This window comes from Triticum dicoccoides, chromosome 5A, assembly GCF_002162155.2.
Source record: "Triticum dicoccoides isolate Atlit2015 ecotype Zavitan chromosome 5A, WEW_v2.0, whole genome shotgun sequence".
Classification (NCBI taxonomy): domain Eukaryota; kingdom Viridiplantae; phylum Streptophyta; class Magnoliopsida; order Poales; family Poaceae; genus Triticum; species Triticum dicoccoides.
The window spans coordinates 299,109,685-299,121,763 of NC_041388.1; positions in this window are offsets into that span (position 1 = coordinate 299,109,685).

The following is a 12,079-nucleotide window of genomic DNA, read 5'->3' on the forward strand; positions in this document are numbered from 1 at the left end:
TTGTCTTCATTGTCGCGCTTAACTTGCCTGCCTACTTGAACATCCAACAATCCCTGTTGGTGTGATTGGCCGGCTTTTCGGGGGTGCCATGTATTTGGCACAAGCGGTCGAGTATTCGGTCCAAGCTGGACGGGCCCCTAGGTTTCCTTTTGAATGGCTTCTTCCGCTGACCGGATTTAGAGCCTCTGAATCCGGCATTAACTGTCGTATCCTCAGCATTGTCGCTGTTGATGTGGCGCTTCTGCTTGTTGCGACGCGACCTGCCACTAATGTCCCTGGTGTCCGAACTACCAGGGTTCTTGGTCATATTGTTGCTACGAGCGAGCCAGCTGTCTTCTCCCGCGCAAAAGCGGGTCATGAGTGTCGTGAGTGCTGCCATAGATTTCGGCTTTTCTTGTCCGAGGTACCCGGCCAGCCACTCGTCATGGATATTGTGCTTGAAGGCTGCTAGGGCCTCAGCGTCCGGATAGTCGACTATTTGATTTTTCTTTGTTAGGAATCGTGTCCAGAATTGTCTGGCCGATTCCTCTGGCTGCTGGATTACGTGACTTAGGTCATCAGCATCGGGGGGTCGCACATAAGTGCCCTGGAAATTGTCGAGGAATGCGGCTTCCAGGTCCTCCCAACAACTGATTGACCCTGTTGGCAAGCTGTTGAGCCAATGCCGAGCTGGTCCTTTAAGCTTGAGTGGGAGGTATTTGATGGCGTGAAAATCGTCGCCGCGGGCCATGTGGATATGAAGGAGATAATCCTCGATCCATACTGCAGGGTCTGTTGTGCCATCATATGATTTGATGTTTACGGGTTTGAAACCCTCGGGGATTTGATGATCCATTATTTTGTCTGTAAAGCACAGTGGGTGTGCGGCGCCTCTGTACTGGGCGATATCATGACGTAGCTCCAATGAGCTTTGTCTACTGTGTTTGGCCCTGCCGAATGTGTGGCCGGCGTGATGTTTACCGTCTCGAGCCGTGGGGTGCCCACACGATCCGTAGATCGATCGTGTTTGCCTTACCTTGTCCTCCAACATGTCTCATAAGTCCGGCGCATATTCCCGTGCCTTGGTACGGGGTGCGGCTTGAGTGGAGGGCCGGGAGGCCTCTCTGTCGCGGCCACGAGGTGGCCGTTCGGCCGCATCAAGTGCTTCCTCCTCTAATCGGGGTAGCAACCTGCGCTTTGGGTAACTCTTGGAGGGGCGTTCGAGTTTATGCTCTTCGGCCGCAAGGACTTCAGTCCATCTGTCAACCAGCAAATCTTGATCAGCTCTGAGTTGTTGCTGTTTTTTCTTGAGTCTTGTTGCCGTGGCCATAAGCCTGCGTTGGAAACGCTTTTGCTCAACGGGATCCTCTGGCACGACGAATTCGTCATCGTCGAGGCTTGCCTCGTCTTCGGAGGGAGGCATATAATTATCGTCCTCGACCTCTCTGTCTGCCGCTCTCTCATGAGGGCTGGTTTCTCCATCCTCCTGTGCTAAACCTTGCTGGAGGGGGTTTTCTTCGGCACTCTCCGGAGTATTATTATCTCCCGTGCTGGAATCACCGTTTTTGTGTTGGCAGGATTTTGAGCGGCGCCGCTGACGCTGGCGCTTGGGCTGTTTCTTGGAGGGGTCATCCTCCGCTGTTCCATCGCCCTCTCCCTCTTTTGGGGTGTCCACCATGTATATGTCATATGATGAGGCGGCTTTCCAGGGCCTAGTAGGTGCTGGTTCTTCATCATCTCCTTCATCGGCGTCCATACCGTCGATGTCTTCGGAGTCGAAGTCGAGCATGTCGGTTAAGTCGTCGACAGTGGCTACAAAGTGGGTGGTGGGTGGGTTTTGAATTTCTTCATCGTCCGTACCCCAACCTTGCTTACCGTAGTCCGACCAGGGCTCTCCTGATAAAGAGAGAGACTCTAGTGACTTCAGGATATCGTTGAAAGGCGAGTGCTGAAAGATGTCTGCGGCAGTGAACTCCATGATCGGCGCCCAATCGGATTCGACTGGTAGGGGAGCGGAGGGTTCGGAGTTCGGAGAGGAGTCCGTCTCCTTGGAGTCACGAGCCTCGTAGAGTACGGGGCTGGTGTTCGGCTCAATCGCCGTTTGGATCGTAGCCCCCGAGGTGGCGTCCAACCACCCATCGTCGATCGGCGCGGTCGGCTCCGAACTAAGGGTCGGAGCCGATGCGGGTGCGGCCTCCAGGGCACTGTTCGGCGACAGAGCTAGATCATCCTCATCATGACAGTGCGGCGCGCTTGGCAGTGGTTTGAATCCATCGAGGATCAAGTCCCCATGGATGTCAGCCGTGTAGTTTAAACTTCCAAATCTGACCTGACGTCCAGGGGCATAGCTTTCGATCTGCTCTAGATGGCCAAGTGAATTGGCCCGCAGTGCGAAGCCGCCAAAGACGAAGATCTGTCCGGGAAGGAAGGTCTCACCCTGGACTGCATCGCCATTGATGATCGTAGGAGCCATCGGGCCTGACGGCGATGGCACAGAGGAACTCTCAATGAAAGCACCAATGTCGGTGTCAAAACCGGCGGATCTCGGGTAGGGGGTCCCGAACTGTGCGTCTAGGCCGGATGGTAACAGGAGGCAAGGGACACGAAGTTTTACCCAGGTTCGGGCCCTCTTGATGGAGGCAAAACCCTACGTCCTGCTTGATTAATATTGATGATATGGGTAGTACAAGAGTAGATCTACCACGAGATCAGAGAGGCTAAATCCTAGAAGCTAGCCTATGGTATGATTGTTGATGTGTATGTTGTCCTACGGACTAAAACCCTCTGGTTTATATAGACACCGGATAGGGTTAGGGTTACATAGAGGCGGTTACAATGGTAGGAGATCTTCATATCCGTATCGCCAAGCTTGCCTTCCACGCCAAGGAAAGTCCCTTCCGGACGCGGGACGGAGTCTTCAATCTTGTATCTTCATAGTCCAGGAGTCCGGCTGAAGGTATAGTTCGGCTATCCGAACACCCCCTAATCCAGGACTCCCTCAATGATCAACACCAAGGCTCCATGGGCGTTAGAATCATTACTGTGTAATCTAGATTATTGACTCTATTACAAGTGGGAAACTGAAGGAAATATGCCCTAGAGGCAATAATAAAGTTATTATTTATTTCCTTATATCATGATAAATGTTTATTATTCATGCTAGAATTGTATTAACCAGAAACATAATACTTGTGTGAATACATACACAAACAGAGTGTCACTAGTATGCCTCTACTTGACTAGCTCGTTGATCAAAGATGGTTATGTTTCCTTGCCATAGACATGAGTTGTCATTTGATTAACGGGATCACATCATTAGGAGAATGATGTGATTGACTTGACCCATTCCGGTAGCATAGCACTTGATCGTTTAGTTTATTGCTATTGCTTTCTTCATGACTTATACATGTTCCTATGACTATGAGATTATGCAACTCCCGTTTACCGGAGGAACACTTTGTGTGCTACCAAGCGTCACCACGTAACCGGGTGATTATAAAGGTGCTCTACAGGTGTCTCCAAAGGTACATGTTGGGTTGGCGTATTTCGAGATTAGGATTTGTCACTCAGATTGTCGAAGAGGTATATCTGGGCCCTCTCGGTAATGCACATCACTTAAGCCTTGCAAGCATTGCAGCTAATTAGTTAGTTGAGGGATGATGTATTACAGAACGAGTAAAGAGACTTGTCGATAACGAGATTGAACTAGGTATTAAGATACCGACGATCGAATCTCGGGCAAGTAACATACCAATGACAAAGGGAAATACGTATGTTGTTATGCGGTCTGACCGATAAAGATCTTCGTGGAATATGTAGGAGCCATTATGAGCATTCATGTTCCGCTATTGGTTATTGACCGGAGACGTGTCTCGGTCATGTCTATATTGTTCTCGGACCCGTAGGGTCCGCATGCTTAATGTTACGATGACAGTTTCATTATGAGTTTATATGTTTTGATGTACCGAAGGTTGTTCGGAGTCCCGGATGTGATCACAGACATGACGAGGAGTCTCGAAATGGTCGAGACATGAAGATTGATATATTGGAAGCCTATATTTGGACATCGGAAGTGTTCCGGGTGAAATCGGCATTTTACCGGAGTACCGGGAGGTTACCGGAACCCCCCGGTAACCTAATGGGCCTTAATGGGCCTAGTGGAGGAAGAGGAGAGGAGGCCAAGGGGAAGCCGCACGCCCCTCCCCTCCAAGTCCGAATTGGACAAGGTGGGGGGGGGGGCGGCGCCCCCCTTTCCTTTCCCCTCTCTCTCTTTCCCTCCAAGTCCTAGTCCAACATGGAAAGGGGGGGAGTCCTACTCCCGGTAGGAGTAGGACTCCTCCTGGCACGCCCCTTGCCTGGCCGCACCTCCTCCCTCTTGCTCCTTTATATACGGGGGGCAGGGGGGCACCCCATAGACACAACAATTGATCATTGATCTCTTAGCCGTGTGCGGTGCCCCCCTCCACCATAAACCTCGATAATATTGTAGCGGTGCTTAGGCGAAGCCCTGCGACGATAGAACATCAAGATCGTCACCACGCCGTCGTGCTGACGGAACTCTTCCCCGACATTCTTCTGGATCAGAGTCCGGGGATCGTCATCGAGCTGAACGTGTGCTAAAACTCGGAGGTGCCGTAGTTTCGGTGCTTTATCGGTCGGGCCGTGAAGACGTACGACTACATCAACCGCGTTGTTATAACGCTTCCGCTTTTGGTCTACGAGGGTACGTGGACAACACTCTCCCCTCTCGTTGCTATGCATCACCATGATCTTGCGTGTGCGTAGGGAATTTTTTGAAACTACTACGTTCCCCAACAGGTCCATGGCGGTAGGGTTGGCCAGTCTACCGCCGGAGCCCATAGCGGTAGGGTGCTGATCCATGTCCCTTTCCCTTTCTTTTTTTCCCTTTGTCTTTCCATTTCTTACAAACTTCTTTGAACTAAGCATCCACAAATGACATCCAGTCATGATTGAGTAGCAAAGACATACATACCTGAGCATAGTTCATTACATCAACAAATGAAACTTGTTCAAATGAGTCACAACATCTACCGGTTCGAATGACAGGAGTTCAAACTAGAAGATCAAGCTCGAGCATATATTTTCTACAAAGGAAAAAAAGATCTAAAACGTATAAGACGTTCAATTTGTGAGTCACGTTCAGGATTAGGCTTCAGTTGAAAATCCGACGATCCCGCCCAATTCTCCAACAGGCCTTTCGTTTTGCCGAGCCAGGCCCATCGAGCACGACATTTCGGAATCTCTGACTTACCTTGTTTGATTGCCCATCCAATGAGCTGCCCGGGTTTTCTCAAGTCCCGCTCACGGAATTCTTCTTTGCTCACAGAGAAAAAGATCTTCGTTGCCAAAGAATGTCTGCAAGCATATTCCATCTCATGCAGTTCATTAAGTATCTTCTGTTTTTCTTTCACAACCCTCCGAACAACTTTTTTCTCCTTAAGATTAGAAGGTTCCTCCATCAAAGGATACTTGTTGAAATCCATCATGGCATCATTTGCCTCATGATTGCTCTTAAACCATGCTTCAAGCTCCCTCTTGATACCAAGTTGTCGCTCCGCTACAATCTTCTCATGATGTACTGCCAGACTCATAGATGCAATGTCACAACACTTCTCATATGCTTTCTTCATCATCTCCGGGGTCCTATTTTCCATGCTACATGAAATGGAACAAACTGCTACCTCTTGAGCACTACGTTGGATTTCCCTGAAGAGGAGAGGATGATGCAGCAAAGTAGCGTAAGTATTTTCCTCAATTTTTGAGAACCAAGGTATCAATCCAGTAGGAGGCTACGCGCGAGTCCCTTGTACCAACACAAAAACAATAGCTCAATGCAGCCTACGTGCTTAGGGGTTGTCAATCCCTTCATGGTCACTTACGAAAGTGAGATCTGATAGAGATGATAATAATATTTTTGGTATAAAGATGCAAAGTGGAAAGTAAAAGGCAAAGTAAAAAAGCAAAGCGATAATAAAGTAATGGGGATTGATATGATGAGAAAGAAACACGGAGTCCATAGGTTTCACTAGTGGCTTCTCTCAAGAGCATAAGTATTCTACGGTGGGTGAACAAATTATTGTTGAGCAATTGACAGAGTTGAGCATAGTTATGAGAATATCTAGGTATGATCATGTATATAGGCATCACGTCCGAGACAAGTAGACCGACTCCTGCCTGCATCTACTACTATTACTCCACTCTTCGACCGCTATCCAGCATGCATCTAGAGTATTAAGTTAAAAACAGAGTAACGCCTTAAGCAAGATTACATGTGTAGAGGGATAGTTTCATGCAATATGATAAAAACCCCATCTTGTTATCTTCGATGGCAACAATATAATACGTGCCTTGCTGCCCCTTCTGTCACTGGAAAGGACACCGCAAGATCGAACCCAAAGCTAAGCACTTCTCCCATGGCAAGAACAACCAATCTAGTAGGCCAAACCAAACTGATAATTCGAGGAGACTTGCAAAGATAACCAATCATACATAAAAGAATTCAGAGAAGATTCAAATATTATTCATAGATAGACTGGATCATAAACCCAGAATTCATCGGTCTCAACAAACACACTGCAAAAATAAGATTACATCTAATAGATCTCCACAAGAGAGGGGGAGAACATTGTATTGAGATCCAAAAAGAGAGAAGAAGTCATCTAGCTACTAACTATGGACCCGCAGGTCTGAAGTAAACTACTCACACTTCATCGGAGGGGCTTGGATGATTATGTAGAAGCCCTTCATGATCGATGCCCCCTCCAGCGGAGCTCCGGAACAGGTCCCAAGATGAGATCTCGTGGATATAGAAAGTTGCGGCAGTGGAATTAGGTTTTTGGCTCCCGTTCTGATCGTTTGGGGGTACGTGGATATATATGGGAGGAAGAAGTACGTCGCTGGAGCTTCGAGGGGCCCACGAGGCAGGGGGCGCGCCCTGGGGGGCACCCTCCACCCTCGTGACCGCCTCGTGGCTTTCTTGACAGAGGGTCCAAGTCTCCTGGGTCTTATCTGATGAGAAAATCACATTTCCGAAGGTTTCATTCCGTTTGGACTCCGTTTGATATTCTGTTTCTCCGAAACACTGAAATAGGCAAAAACCAGCAATTTTGGGTTGGGCCTCCGGTTAATAGGTTAGTCCCAAAAATAATATAAAATTGGATAATAAAGCCCAATAATGTCCAAAACAGTAGATAATATAGCATGGAGCAATCAAAAATTATAGACACGTTGGAGACGTATCAAGCATCCCCAAGCTTAATTCCTGCTCGTCCTCGAGTAGGTAAATGATAAAAACAGATTTTTTGATGTGGAGTGCTACTTGGCATAATTTTAATGTAATTCTTCTTAATTGTGGTATGAATATTCAGATCCTAAAGATTCAAGACAAAAGTTCATATTGACATAAAAATGATAATATTTCAAGCATACTAACTAAGCAATTATGTCTTCTCAAAATAACATGGCCAAAGAAAGTTCGTCCCTACAAAATCATATAGTTTAGTCATGTTTCATTTTCGTCACACAAGAATGCTATCATCATGGACAACCACGATGACAAGCCAAGCAATTGTTTCATACTTTAGTAGTCTCAAACCTATAAACTTTCACGCAATATATGAGCACGAGCCATGGACATAGCACTATGGGTGGAATAGAATATAATGAGAGGGGTTTATGTGGAGAAGACAAAAAAGGAGAAAGTCTCACATCAACGAGGCTAATCAATGGGCTATGGAGATGCCCACCGATTGATGTTAATGCAAGGAGTAGGGATTGCCATGCAACAGATGCACTAGAGCTGTAAATGTATGAAAGCTCAACAAAAGAAACTAGTGGGTGTGCATCCAACTTGCTTGCTCATGAAGACCTAGGGCACTTGAGGAGGCCCATTGTTGGAATATACAAGCCAAGTTCTATAATGAAAAATCCCCACTAGTATATGAAAGTGATGACTCGAGAGACTCTCTACTATGAAGATCATGGTGCTACTTTGAAGCACAAGTGTGGTAAAAGGATAGTAACATTGTCCCTTCTCTCTTTTTCTCTCATTTTTTTGGGCCTTCTCTTTTTTTGGGCCTTTTCTTTTTTATGGCCTTTCTCTTTTTTTTATTCCTCACTTGGGACAATTCTCTAATAATGATGATCATCACACTTCTATTTATTTACAACTCAATGATTACAACTCGATACTAGAACAAAGATGACTCTATATGAATGCCTCCGGCGGTGTACCGGGATATGCAATGAACCAAGAGTGACATGGATGAAAGAATTATGAATGGTTGCTTTCCCACAAATACTATGTCAACTACATGATCATGCTAAGCAATATGACAATGATGAATGTGTCATGATGAATGGAATGATGGAAAGTTGCATGGCAATATATCTCGGAATGGCTATGGAAATGCAATAATAGGTAGGTATGGTGGCTGTTTTGAGGAAGATATAAGGAGGTTTATGTGTGAAAGAGCATATCATATCACGGGGTTTGGATGCACCGGCGAAGTTTGCGCCAACTCTCAATGTGAGAAAGGGCAATGCATGGTACTCAAGAGGCTAGCAAGGATGGAAGGGTGAGAGTGCGTATAATCCATGGACTCAACATTAGTCATAAAGAACTCACATACTTATTGCAAAAATGTACGAGTCATCAAAAACCTCGGTACTACGCGCATGCTCCTAGGGGGATAGATTGGTAGGAAAAGATCATCGCTCGTCCCCGACCGCCACTCATATGGAGGACAATCAAATAACACCTCATGTTTCAAATTTGTTGCATAACGTTTACCATACGTGCATGCTACGGGACTTGCAAACCTCAACACAAGTATTTCTCAATTTCACAACTACTCAACTAGCACGACTTTGATATTATTACCTCCATGTCTCAAAACAAGTATCAAGCATCAAACTTCTCTTAGAATTCAACACACTCATTAGAAAGTTTTATTATTAATCTTGCATACCAAGCATATTAGGATTTTAAGAAAATTACCATGCTATTAAGACTCTCAAAATAATCTAAGTGAATCATGAGAGATCAATAGTTTCTATAAAACAAATCTACCACCGTGCTCTAAAAGATATAGGTGAAGCATTAGAGCAAAACTATAAAGCTCAAAAGATATAAGTGAAGCACATAGAGTATTCTAAAAAATTCCAAATTATGTATGGCTCTCTCAAAAGGTGTGTACAGCAAGGATGATTGTGGTAAACTAATAAGAAAAGACTCAAATCATAAAAGACGCTCCAAGCAAAACACATATCATGTGGTGAATAAAAAATATAGCTCCAAGTAAAGTTACCGGTAGAAGTAGACGAAAGAGGGGATGCCTTCCGGGGCATCCCCAAGCTTTGGCTTTTAGGTGTCCTTAGATTATCTTGGGGGTGACATGGGCATCCCCAAGATTAGGCTCTTGCCAATCCTTGTTCCATAATCCATCAAATCTTTACCCAAAACTTGAAAACTTCACAACACAAAACTTAAAGTAGAAAATCCCGTGAGCTCCGTTAGCGAAAGAAAACAAAATACCACTTCAAGGTACTGTAATGAACTCATTGTTTATTTATATGGGTGTTATACCTACTGTATTCCAACTTCTCTATGGTTTATAAACTATTTTACTAGCCATAGATTCATCAAAATTAGCAAACAACACACGAAAAACAGAATCTGTCAAAAACAGAACTGTCTATAGTAATCTGTAGCTAGCGCAAGATCTGGAACCCCAAAAATTCTAAAATAAATTGATGGACGTGAGGAATTTATCTATTAATTATCTTAAAAAAGAATTAACTAAATAGCACTATCCAAATAAAAATTACAGCAGTTCTCGTGAGTGCTAAAGTTTCTGTTTTTTTACAGCAAGTTCAACAAGACTTTCCCCAAGTCTTCCCAACGGTTCTACTTGGCACAAACACTAATTAAACACAAAAAACACTACCAAAACATAAGCTAAATAATTTATTTATTACTAAACAGGAGCAAAAATCAAGGAATAAAAATAAAATTGGGTTGCCTCCTAGCTAGGGTCCAAGTCTCCTGGGTCTTATCTCATGACAAAATCACGTTTCCGAAGGTTTTATTCCGTTTGGACTCCGTTTGATATTCTGTTTCTCCGAAACAGTGAAATAGGCAAAAACAGCAATTCTGGGCTGGGCCTCCGGTTAATAGGTTAGTCCCAAAAATAATATAAAAGTGGATAATAAAGCCCAATAATGTCCAAAACAGTAGATAATATAGCATGGAGCAATCAAAAATTATAGATACATTGGAGATGTATCACAAACCAAAACTCAAATCAAATGATACAATACAAACACAAAGCATAACTTATTTAGAATGACCTAGGTTACATAATGTTCTCACCGGTTCAAATGACATAGGTTACATAAATGATAAGGGTACATGCCATTACAAGTCCAAATGACACTACAACATGATGTGTTTCAACCCCATCTACTTGTCCATCAACAAGACATCTTTGTCATACGGCCCCGGGTTGCAACAAATGACATCATTTCTTTCACGGACCCAAGCCCAACAAGTTGCCCGACTAAGTATCGCCGATGATGGTTGCCTAACTAGCCAATCAATGATCTGGCCAGGGTTGTTAAAAGTCCATCTCATTCACTTCATCTCTTGTTCCACATAATGCAATTTGCCTTGCAAGAGCGCGTCTATGAATTTTTTCTTCCTTCTTCAGATTGCTTATGTTTTTCTCTTTAGCTTGGTATAACTTAACTCTGTCATCATCGCACTTCGACACATAATCCTTTGAAAGATCTCTACAAGCCGCATTCAATGCATCGATGGCTTTGACCCACAAGTCCATCTTTTCCTCAATGACTGCATGTTCACGCTTCGCCGCCGCCTCCACGGAAGTCTCAACAAAGATGATCGATCCCATCCTACAAGTCGAGGGATTACAATAACGGTCATCCAAGGCAAAAATCCTAACCATCTCTTGACAAAAACTATAACCCTAGGAGTAGATCGAGCTACAATTCGAGAGGTAACTACTATAACGTTCGTGATATAGGCATTTACTTAAGCATAACCTTAACCCTAACCATAACCTTAACCCTAACCATATAATTAAACCTAACCCTAACCAAACCCTAAATGATATTTCTTACTACCCAAACAATGCTAATGACACAAATACATTGTCAAAGCACAAACATTACCCTAAATGCATCATATACATTGATTTCACCACAACAAAACCATGAACTAGTGATTCCAACAAAATGAACAAAATGCATGATTTGAACCAACCAAATGAAGGGGGGATGGGGGAGGTACCTTGAGTGATGCAAATGCCCTCGATCCACCGGACAAATCTCAAGCAATGGAGGGGGGTCTAGTGGGTGATTTGGTGCGGGAGAAGAGGGGAGAGAGCTTGAGCTCGAAAGAGGAGTGGGGTGAATGAGTGGGTGGGGGAGCAGCACAGCCCCCTCCCCTCACAACCTTATCTAGGATCCTACCGCCAGATAGCCCGACGGTAGGTTGAAAGAGTCTACCGCCAGGGTCAGCGGCGGTAGGTCCCGTCACCACGTGCCCACAACCGTTAACGACCAGACAGTGTGAGGGAGCCTACCGCCAGGAGGGCCGGCGGTAGGCTGTACATAGCTACTGCCAGGGCCTCTGGCGGTAGCAAAAGGGTCAAATGTCGAAATCTTTTCATACCGAGGTCAGATCCCGATTTTATACGCCAAAAGGGTCAAAACATGAAATTTTGCCGCTCTGTGTTGCTGCCTTCTTCTCGTCCCACTGTCCCACACGAGGAGAGCATTTATGTGTACACCAACACAGCTATGTCAACCAGCTTTTGCCGGTGCTGGTCTGTTTGTCTGCTGGAAATGGAAGAGCAGTCCGCACAGAGGAGCTTTCTCTCAACTGCTTGCCTATTACGGTTTGTTTGTTTGCTGGAAGCGGAAAGTAGTTCGCATCACACAGAGGAGCTTTCTTTTTTAAGCCTAAACCGTAGAACAATTGTTCTACATTGTTCCACAGTATATTTTCCATTAATAAATTCATTCCTATCGCTGATACGCGACGGTGAGTAGCTAG